A 10944-nucleotide genomic window follows, 5' to 3' on the forward strand; every position below is an offset into this window, starting at 1 on the left:
TCCCAAGCAGCTTGAAATTGGAGAGTATGGATTTCCTTAAAATGTTTCACGACATCCCACAATTTACTCAAGGCCTCTTCGAGTTTAACTGCTTCGACGCATGTGTTGGTGAGAGTAATAACATCCTATAGAAATAAAGCAAGAAAAAATTAAGTACATAAAAGGAATAAACGAGTATAAGACTTGGAAGTAAATTGAGTAACCAATAAAGAGCAACTTAATGAAATGATCTCAGATAGTGCTCGTCGAAGACTTGAGTCGACTGACAAGTTTTGATGCTTGAAGACTGGCCCTAGGAAGAGATGAAGCAAGAAGTTGTCTTCAACCTTTCCTTTACTCGCTCCTTTTTGTCTGAGAGGGGGTCCATTCCATGGGCAAGGGACGAAGTGCCCTATTGCTCGGGAGCAGTAGTAGAAGGTGTGTCTTCCGATTAGCTGGAGGACAGGAGATCTGCGAGTAGGAGGATCACTCCTCTGCAGCTTTACTGTGGACATGTTGCTCGAAGCAGCCCCCGGAGCCACCTTCCTCTTAGTACTTTTTTTGGTCGAAGTTGGGGGGGAAGCATAGAGATTGAATATCCTTGAATGAGACATGGCTGTAGTAAAAAAATGCAAGTGTATTAGATTATGGAAATATATAAATAAGGTGTAATCTTATGCAAAATGATATATGACTCAAAAGACTTTCAAAATAGTCTACGACCACAGCATACCAACACAACAAAAAGGAATAACTATATTATGTGGAATCCCTTCCTCGTCGTCAGAAGACATGGGTTTGTCCTCCTCCACCTCCAGCACCTACTTGCATTTTCCCTTGTCAAAGGAAGGTGCTAAGGCTCGAGGGCACGGAGTATCACCTTGCTCCATTATGTTGATCCCTGCTGTCCTCCTCTGAAGGATAGGGACCACCTGAAGCTGGTCAGAACGTCCGAGTTCTTCCTCAATTACTTCCTCAGCAGTTCCTCCCCCAACAGCACATTCTTCATTGGGGTGGTGGGTATCAAGCAGCCCACTCTTCTTAGGTTCTCGTCGGTTACGAGAAATGTAAAGTTCCTTGCTTCAAAGGGAAGCCACTCTACGACCACTGCTCGCCTGGCCATGTCCACACTAGGAATGGGTTTATCCCATGGCCCTAAAAGTCAACAAGAAAAAATAAGGCCACGAAAAGAAAGGGAACAAAAGAATGTGACCTTCCAGACTAAATAATAACCTGCTTGTTGGAAATCTCGATTGTCTACGACCAGGGAAGTTGTTAGAAAGTACTCCTTATTATAACAGCTCACATTGCTCCTAAACGTGAGCTCAGTCAGGAACTCCCTAGTCTTGTCCTGGTGACATAAGTAGAAGAACCCAGTACCTTTATGGCCTGGGTTCGATTTCAAATCGAACAAGTAATGGACATCATGTGGAGTAGGAGCGACCAATCCTTGATCATGATAAAGGATAAATAATGTTAAGAGCATTAAGTATCCATTTAAGTTTATTTGAAAAGGAGCGACGTTGAAGTAATTTGCGGCACTCTTAAAATAAAGATGGAGGGGGAGATTATCGCCTGCTTGAATATTATACCTCCACCAGGCACTATACACTACACTAAAAATCCCTTTTTACAACACATAAGTATAACGGAATTGCAAAAGTATTATAATAGATAAAAATAAAGGTGACATACTAAAATTCCTAAAATGAATAGCCGAAAATAGGAAAAAAAAAGCGACAAATGAATTATTGTTTCCCAAAACAAAATATCTCAAATGAAAACCCTATCTCTTTCCTTTCCCAGCCGTTCTCACCTCTCACTCTTCCCCGATCCCTCTCCTTCTCTCTCTCTCTCTCCTGCTCAAAACACCAGCAGCTGTGGGGATTTCAACTATGACGGCGAGGGGCGAGGCTTCAACAACGGTGGAGGTCGACGGGGCTGACAGAAGCCAATACATGGCGTCTCACAGTCAATGAGAAGAAATTTATCGAGAACGCTCTTCTCTCTGACCTCCGAGTTGACAGTCACCGTCCATTCGACTACCGCAATCTCATCATCACCTTTGGCAAGGAGGATGGCTCGGCGGAGGTGCAGCTAGGCCAAACCCATGTCATGGGATTTGTCACGGGCCAGCTGGTTCAGCCCTACCATGACCGCTCCAACGAGGGCTTGCTTTCCATCTTCACCGAGTTCTCCCCCATGGTTAACCCTTCCTTCGAGCCTGACCGCCCCAACTAGGCTGCTGTTGAGCTCGGCCGCATTATAGACCGTGGCCTAAGGTTTGATAGTCGTTGCCATTAGTAAAATGAAAGAAAAAATTAACTGTGTGCATAGTCATTTGAACAAGTGGAATTTTGAAATGTATGTGCAGAGAAAGCAGGGCTATTGACATTGAATCGCTTTATGTTCTTCCAGGGAAATTGGTTTGGGCCATCCGTATTGACCTCCATATTCTAGATAATGGAGGGTAATCTGTAAATTTTTTTCCCCTCTAGCACCAATTCTTTTTTTCCTTTTCTGTAATTCATTTGATTTGAGTGTGTATATTTAGTTTTCATTTTGAACAATTTGTTAATAGAAACCTTGTGGATACTACAAATATTGCTGCTTTGGCTGCTCTCATGACGTTTTGGAGGCCTGAATGCTCATTTGGATATTTGTATGTGGGATTTGCTATTAATTGATTTGGGTTTACCTTGAAATTTCTATGTTCTGTTCTCAATAGGGATAGTCAGTAATATTTCTTATTGTATCATTAATAGTTGGTTTGTTGTGACCAAAAATGTAACACCCTGGCTACCCCAGAACAGTTACGGTGAACGGTGGACTTGAAATTTGACTCGCTACCCGAGTCCTTTGGTCAAAAACGTACTCTAAGTGTAATTAACAGGTTAAGGTATAAAACCAATAAAAAGGAAATGGAGATTTTCATTACAAACTGCTCTGCAGAGCTAAACAAAACATTTACAAGTGGTTCTCAGTACAAAATGGTCACTACTGTTTTAAATTTCCAAACTCGCCGACCTAAGCGGCAAAAATAGGGTAAACCCCCTAGTTCCTCTGAGAACTCCTTGGCCGTGGTGGTCAAGCGGCCGCATATGTACACATCACCACATCAGCTCTCCACTAAAGGCTAGGTGAGCTTTTCTTTCCCTTTATTTGCACCACTTAGCACCCATGAGCCAAAGCCCAGGAAGAAAACATAATACTTTTCATAAACATTATCAAATGATTATCATTATAATCACACTGAACATAAAGCTTTCAAACAAACGAGTGAACATCACATGATTCTAGCGGGGGAGAGTGGCTGCTAGGCAAGCCACTAGCCTCCAAGCGCTTATTTCATTCATCGACCCTCGGGGTCGGTCTGGCATTAATGCTCTTTGAGTCATTCAATGCTAATAGTCGATTAGATCTAATCTCTGTTGGCTTGCGTGATCCATGCTAAGGCCGTTCTGACTAATGAGTCAGCGCTACGTGACCAGTGTCCAGTATCCCTGCTGAACCTGACTAATAAGTCACAGCTTCACAGTTAACACTAACACCTTTGCCAATTCTGACTGATGAGTCAGTGCAACGTGACCAGTGCCCAGTACCACTGCCGAACCTGACTAATGAGTCACAGCTTCACAGTTGATACTAGCACCTTTGCCAAATCTGACTAATGAGTCAGTACCATGCACAAGTGAGCAACATATGCTAAGCATTCTTTATTCAATCCATGTCCATATACACAACCAACATGCCTCACGAATATCCATGCATGTCACACTTGGGGTGCAGTTTTCTTACCTCTGGTTCGAGCTAAAATGAATAAAAGAACAACCCTGAGAATGATCAACCTTTTTGTCCTTTAGCGTTTACCTGGTCATAACCAATTATGGGATTCCATCAATAAAATGAACAATAAAAGGTTTCCAAACCAAAACCTAACCTCCGGGACATCAAACACTACTCAACCGGGTAGTAGGTTCAACCCCGAGGCCTTAGGCTTGCATCCCCGAGCAAAAAAACCATTTCTGGCCAAAAAGCCACTAAGGGCCGCGGCCCTCCTTGGCCATGCCGCGACCCGCCCCTAAAACAGAGGCGCCCAAACTCAGCATTCCCCAAGGGCCGCGGCTCACCCTGGCCATGCCGCGACGCAACCTCCAGTTCAGCCAAAACCCCTGTTTTTCTTCCCTTGCGTTTCCTCTTGAAACGAACCCTTCAAACCCAGTTTAAACACCACCCAAACCTCCAATAAAATCCCTAAACTTTTTCTATATCACACCCTTAGCAAAACCCAAGACAAACCCCAATTAAAACTTCCATCAATTCCAACAATCCTCCATAAAAACACAAGCTGAAAACTAACATTAAAACAGGGATAAAACCAGAAAAATAATGGATAAAACTCACCTCAAACCAGCTTTGAACCCTCTCCAATGGCTGAACCAAGTCTACAACCTCAACCTTTAAGTTCCCTAGCTTAATTCCACCCTTTGAGCTCAAGACTTCCAAAGAAGAAAATGAGAGAGATGAACGTACGGGAAGGATGAAGAAAACTCTGTTTTTGCTCTGTTTTGTATGGTTTCCACAGCCATCTAAAACCATATATATCCTAGCCAAAAGACCTAAATGCCCCTAGGTCATTTAAGGCTTCTAAAACCATTTCAAGGGTAATTTTGGCACTTTCCACCTATACCGTTAATCATAACCAACACTTCTCAATTCCCGCTAATCTCAATATTCTCAAACTCCAATATTTCACATCCCGTTACCCTTTAATGTCCGGTAACACTCTAATCATTAAAACACCCCGAGACTCACCCCGAGCCCCGAGCTTAAGCCTGTTATGACCAAACCGACAATTAACATTTCCTTGATCGTTTCATGCCAAATGGCTCGAGCAAACCCACATCATAATGTGGTCTCAAAATATATCACCAACATGCGTTCAAATAATCAATTTACCCTCAACGGGCCAAATTACCATCACACCCCTGTAATAAGAAGTATGGACTCACATGCATGCATTTCACATCATTTCATAATATAATCAACATATACATGCATTTTATCAATTAATAACAAAATTAAGCAAGTATGGCCCTCCCGTCCTACTATTCATGCCGTTAAACACATCGGAGAATTCGGGGTATTACAAAAAACCTTTCTAATTATCATCTTGATACTAAGTTGAAATTGAATAGGTTTCCTTTCCATTATCTTAATCAATGTTCACCACTTTTTTTTTTTTTAACTTTTTTGGTTGCTTTAGGTAGAGAATGTATAGGATTAAGAGTGTATGGGTTATGAGAAAAGTTACCCGTTTAATGGGTGGAGAATGTACATGCTCGTTATTAGTAAAATTACAGTTAGAAGAGGAGGTGTACACTGGATTTTATGTTAAGGGTTATTATGTTGGGGTTTTATGCCCTAATTAAAACCCAAATTCTTTGTAATCTCATTTTATTATCAATAAAAGAATAGAAATCATTTTTTGACTTGGTCAATCACTTTGCTCACATGTTTTATTTTCATGATTATTTATTTAATATAAACTTCTATTAAATCCCGAGCATATAGCTAATCTTATTTATAGTGACGTAATCACAGTGGAATATAAATATGATTATATGTTCAAAAATAAGTTAGTCCTAAGATTAGTCAGTGCACCGGATTTACACTGACTTGCCAATCTACGATATGATCTACTTACACATTACAGTGTTATGTTCTTTCCAGAACATTAGCAAAGTAGATAAGATCGGATGTATTTGTTACATCGGACAGGACCGATATTGACAGTTGATAAGATAAGTAAACATACCGTTATTTTCTATTCTAGTCATATCATATAGTTGACCATAGGTCAATTTAATCTCAATTCTGAGTGGTTAGTATTCAAACTGATTGTATTATTTGAGTTCTTTGACTTGTTCGTTACCAGCTTACCCTACGGACTAGCCCATACTTACATCTTGGGAACTCGGTAGTATAATTGAGTGGGAGTGTTAATCATAGATATGAACATCTATAGCTTCTGATGAAGAATTGAAACGATGGTTTCCTTTTAGTTTGGTTCAAGGTGTTAAATGATAGAGATCTCATTTCAGTAATTAAATTAGTTTACTGAAATATCATTTACAAAGAACTAAGTGTTTTAAGGATAAAATACAATGAAGGGTAAAACGGTATTTTAGTTCTATCTCATTGTAGACCGTCTATAGAGGATTGAGTGACAATTATGGTTGTAACAATGGATAATTAATAGCGTATCTATATTTGTTATAGAGCGTTCTATGAATTCAAGAGTGCAATTCCAAGTCTATAGTGGAGTCACGAGGAATTAATAAGTTAGTAAATTTATTTGTTAGATTTATGATAACTTATTGGAGCTTGATTTCATAGGCCCATGGTCCCCATTGTACCTTGGATAAAATCATCTAGATAGTCTCAATTAATTGATTTAATCATCAATTAGAATTATCAAAGTTGACCAGGTCAATTTTGGATAGTTTCACAGAGTTGTGTAATTTTGAGAAGAAAAGAGAAATTATGGCAGATTTATTAATTAAGATAAATTGATATCTAAATTAATAAATAAGTTTAAATCAAGGTTCAAATTATAAATAATTAATTTGATAAAGGATTTAAATAATTATTTAATTAATTAAATCAATAGAAAATAATACAGGCCTTGATTTTAAGTCCAATGGGCTTATAATCAAATGGGAAATTTCACGGGCCTATAGCCCATGATAATTTCGACCTAGGGCTTCAAAAATGGCTGTTATTTTATTGATTTTTTAATTAAATTAAATGGCCTAATTGAGTCTATAAAAGGAGTGCTTATAGAGAAGTCAAAAAAGGGTTTTTGATAAGTCAGATTTTCTGATAGTTCTATATTCTCTCTAAACACAAGTCCTTTTCTAAGCCTCTTTGTATTTTCTCTTCTTCTCTCTATATCTATCTCATGTGTTGAGAATTGCCCACACTAGTCTAGGTGGTTCTAAGGATACATTGGAAGATCGTGAAGAAAATAGAAGATCGGTTCAGTTTCTTGATAATACTCTGCGACAGAGAGGATACAAGAGTTAGAGAAACTGAAGGAAGGACTCTTAATTCCGCTGCGTATACTGTAAGTATTCTATTTTTGTTTATCTTTGAATTCAATTTTAGAAACATGTTTTAGGCTATCTCGTATTAATTTGTTTAATATTAGATATACATGAAAATAAATAAAGATCCTGTATAAGTTTTTTCCAACATATTATAAGGTTTAGTCCTGGACTGTCTAGTTCGACATCTTTTAGAAGCTAGTTTTGGTAAATGTCATGCTTATTACGTTGTTTCCCTTAGTTTGTACAGGCACTAAGAACCCAACAACAGCCACCCATCAAGCCCTCCCTCTACACTTTTACTGTCCAACTCTTCAACGATCCGTTCATTGGCCGTCCATTTCTCCAACACCATCCCTCTCTCAGTCTCATCCTCTATTTCTCTGAAAATTCAGCAATGACTAACAATCTCTCCTTCCATATATTTCTCAAATCCTCTTTTTTGGTTCAGGTTATTATTTCTGTATTAATATTTTAGAGTTTCTTTACAAAGGTAAATGAATCTATCTTTTTCTCAATTATGATTTTTAATTTATTTCATGAGAGAGTAGTATTTCTCTTCATGTATATGTATTTGTAGCCTCTTATAACCCCCCCCCCCCCCCCCCCCCCCCCCTCTTTTTTTACTGTGCAATCAAGAGAATGATTTCATGAACTTCCCAAAACGTAAAAACCATAAAAAGATAAAAATTCATTTAAGAGTTATATAGATAGTTTCTGTAAGTAAATAGTTCTTTTTATCTCTAGATTGTGTATTCTTTTCTTAGTATCTAATGCTGATGTATAGTAATATTACTGATTAAAGACATAATCTCTTACTAGTGTGAGTAACATGATTAGTATTAAGTTGCAGTTGATAATTAAATACAGATTGATTCGATCCTTTGTAATATAACGTTTCTTATGATTTTACTTGGTCTTTCTATTTTTCCTTTTATATTCAATCCTTCTAGTTTTAGAGGCAAAAGACTATAAATGATATGCTTGACTGGAATGATTAAGTGGATAAACAATTGAAGGGAATCTGTGTTCCACCTGAGAGCAATTGAAGTGAATAAGCTCTGATCATTTTTTTTTGGAGCTCATACACATGGTACTAAGATCAACATTACATATATATTTGTTATTAGAAAGGCACAAATAATTTTTTGTCTTTGATTAATTAGTTAGTTTCCGTTTTTTAATTGGAGCATTTCTTTATTATATAATTCTTTCTTTTTGTCCATTTTTCTTTTACTTGAATGGGTGTGTTCATTATTGTTTTGTCCTCTGTTTTTTAGTATTTATTTTATAAATTGCTAGAACTTTCTGTTGCCAATTTGATATATAAATTGTAGGAATTAAATCAAAATTAGTTTAGTGCCTTGAGGGTCCCAACGATTGTCACTTTCCTTATATTATTTTTTCTTTTCCTAAAAGACTTTCGTATATTCCTTATCAAGATTTTTTAATTGCTGTTACATATTTTGTTCACAGATCAACATTTAAAGGCTATGAAAAGGTTAGAATAAACTGGTAAAATTAGTATAGTTGTAGTTACATATTTTGCAAGTTCTACATATTTCTCTATTTTTCTTTTCTCTGTACTTCACACTATGTTGTTTTTCAATATTAGAATGCAAGGCTTTCTTTTGAGTGTGGTGTTTAATCAATTACTTGGTTATTGATTCAACAGTAACAATTATTTTATTCATGTGCTTGACTGTTGTAGAAACCTTTTACTTGATTATGGATTTTGTGTTTATTTTTATATTTTTCTTTCCTTTTTTGTGATGCAAACCAAGTGTGTGTGAAAATGCCTCAATGGACTAAGATTGTGAAATTCAGTGAATGATTCTTCTATAGGCTAATGTGGTTGTTGCTTATTGTTCTCTAGGCCTTTTTTTTTTTTATTTCAGTATTAAATTTGAAAGTATATATTATGGAATGACCTAAATAGTTGATTCTTTAAAGAGAAATTTTTTAGATAATATTTTAAAACATTTTAGTCCTAAAGATGATATGAATCTTAATTTTTATTTTGTTGCCTCTTAATGTTAAATTGAGGCACCTAGCCATTATGAAGGAGAGTATATATGAGTGAGAAACTCTCTTTTCCTTTAAGTCTCTAGCATCTTTATCCTTTTATATGTGGCCTTAAGTTTCAATGTACATCTTACTCAAAATCTTATGTTCTAAATAAAAATTAGAATAGATGTTTATCTTGAATTTCTTTCCCTCATCATTTTCGTTAGACTTAGTTTGGATTATCTTGATAGTATAAATTTATTGTATGTCATTAATTTCCTTTTGCAGTAAGAATCCTTCTATATGTTTTATTTCTTTCTTTCTTGTTGTTCTTCCCTACTCTAATGCCCAAAATAATGTTTATGGTATTGTATTCATGGAATTTTGCAATTCTCTCGAGACAATTTTTTGTGATGGGAGCTAATTTGCTAGAGAAGTTTTATACTAAAACTATATGTATTGATTGATAATGAATTTTCATACAAAGTTGGTGGGGGATATAGTTTGCACAAAAGTTATTCTTCATGCATTATCATGGTTGGATATCATTGTTCTAAATATCACTGTATGTTGTTTGCTGTTAATTAGTTTTTAGCTCTAGTTGGTCCATTTTGTTCATATAAGTTTTGCTGATATCGCTGTCATTTTAGAGAAACCATTTATGGGAGCGTCTGTTGGTTACTTTTCTTTCTTGTTTCTTCTTGCTGGGAGAGCATTGACTGTAAGCTGCTTTTGTATTTTTATATAATGTTTTAAATGTCATTACGTTTGGTTCATTTCTTATTTCTTTTTGCTCCCTTTTCTTTGTTTCTTTGCAGGTTCTTCTTTCACCACCTATTGTAGTTTACTCTCCCCGAGTTCTCCCTGTATATGTTTATGATTCTCATGCAGATTGTGGAAAGAATGTTAGGTTAGTCTTGATGATAGCCAATGTAATTGCTGTCTTGCTTGTGTAATTCAGTGGTTGTTTTTTTTCTTCAAGATTTGTTATTGTTTCACTACAACAAAAATGGCCTAAGTTTGTCAGGTATGAAAGCCCTAGTGTTGTTTTTGTTTCTTCTAACATCACTTATTCAATGAAAGGACAATGTCTTTGTTATGTCAAATAAGAAATCTAAGTTTCCAATTCTTAAAGAAGGTTTTGAGGTACCTTGTTCTGTATCTATTTCACACTAGTTTCGTAAGATTCCTTAAGCTAAATTCTGAGCTGGGTTTATCTTAAAATTTGAACAGATTATAAGCGGTGGGAAGAAGATATTGAGAAATGGCAAAGTCCCACTCTTAATGATGACATGTTCCCAGAATGGTAAATAGTGATTTATTATTATCCTATTATAACTTTCTTAAAAAAAATAGCTAGCTTGTTAGCGTAGAGCAACATTACTAAAGAAACCTTAAAAGTTTAATGTTGCTCTTTTACATTTGTACGTGTTTCACAATTCCAAGTGCACTGAGACATTTATGTGGTAATGGAAACTGGAAAATCTTGCTTGACGAGGCTGATCCTTGTATTCTTACCAATATATAAAAATCTGTAGGCCCCTGATATTTTCTGCTGCATTGTATTAAATTAGTTTGAAGGGCCCATCGATTTCAACATTAAGTTGCCATTTTCATATCATGTTTGATGGGAGCACTTTTATAAGGCATCTGCTTACTACTTTGTTGTTTATTTGCATGTAGAACTAAGCAAACCATATATCAGCGTCCTTCTAGGATTTACAATTTCAGAAGTCCTCTGCATTAAGCTCTTGCAAACTTATGGGGTTCAGATTCATCATTCTATTAGAGTCTTGTATTGTCATACATTTTTATGTTTAAACTCCATATAAGTCATTTCTTCCCTTTA

General features: G+C 36.3%; 1 long non-coding RNA gene and 1 pseudogene across 1 annotated transcript; both read left to right on the forward strand.

Annotated features, from left to right (window-relative positions):
- Positions 1 to 771: 771 nt before the first annotated feature.
- Positions 772 to 2666, forward strand: LOC133792076 (exosome complex component RRP45B-like; annotated as a pseudogene).
- Positions 2667 to 9743: 7077 nt separating this feature from the next.
- LOC133789834 (uncharacterized) lies at positions 9744 to 10643 on the forward strand. The gene is made up of 2 exons (XR_009873731.1): positions 9744 to 9816; positions 9914 to 10643. It is a non-coding gene; the product is annotated as an uncharacterized LOC133789834 (long non-coding RNA).
- Positions 10644 to 10944: the final 301 nt, after the last annotated feature.

This window comes from Humulus lupulus, chromosome 7 (genome assembly GCF_963169125.1).
Source record: "Humulus lupulus chromosome 7, drHumLupu1.1, whole genome shotgun sequence".
Taxonomy (NCBI): domain Eukaryota; kingdom Viridiplantae; phylum Streptophyta; class Magnoliopsida; order Rosales; family Cannabaceae; genus Humulus; species Humulus lupulus.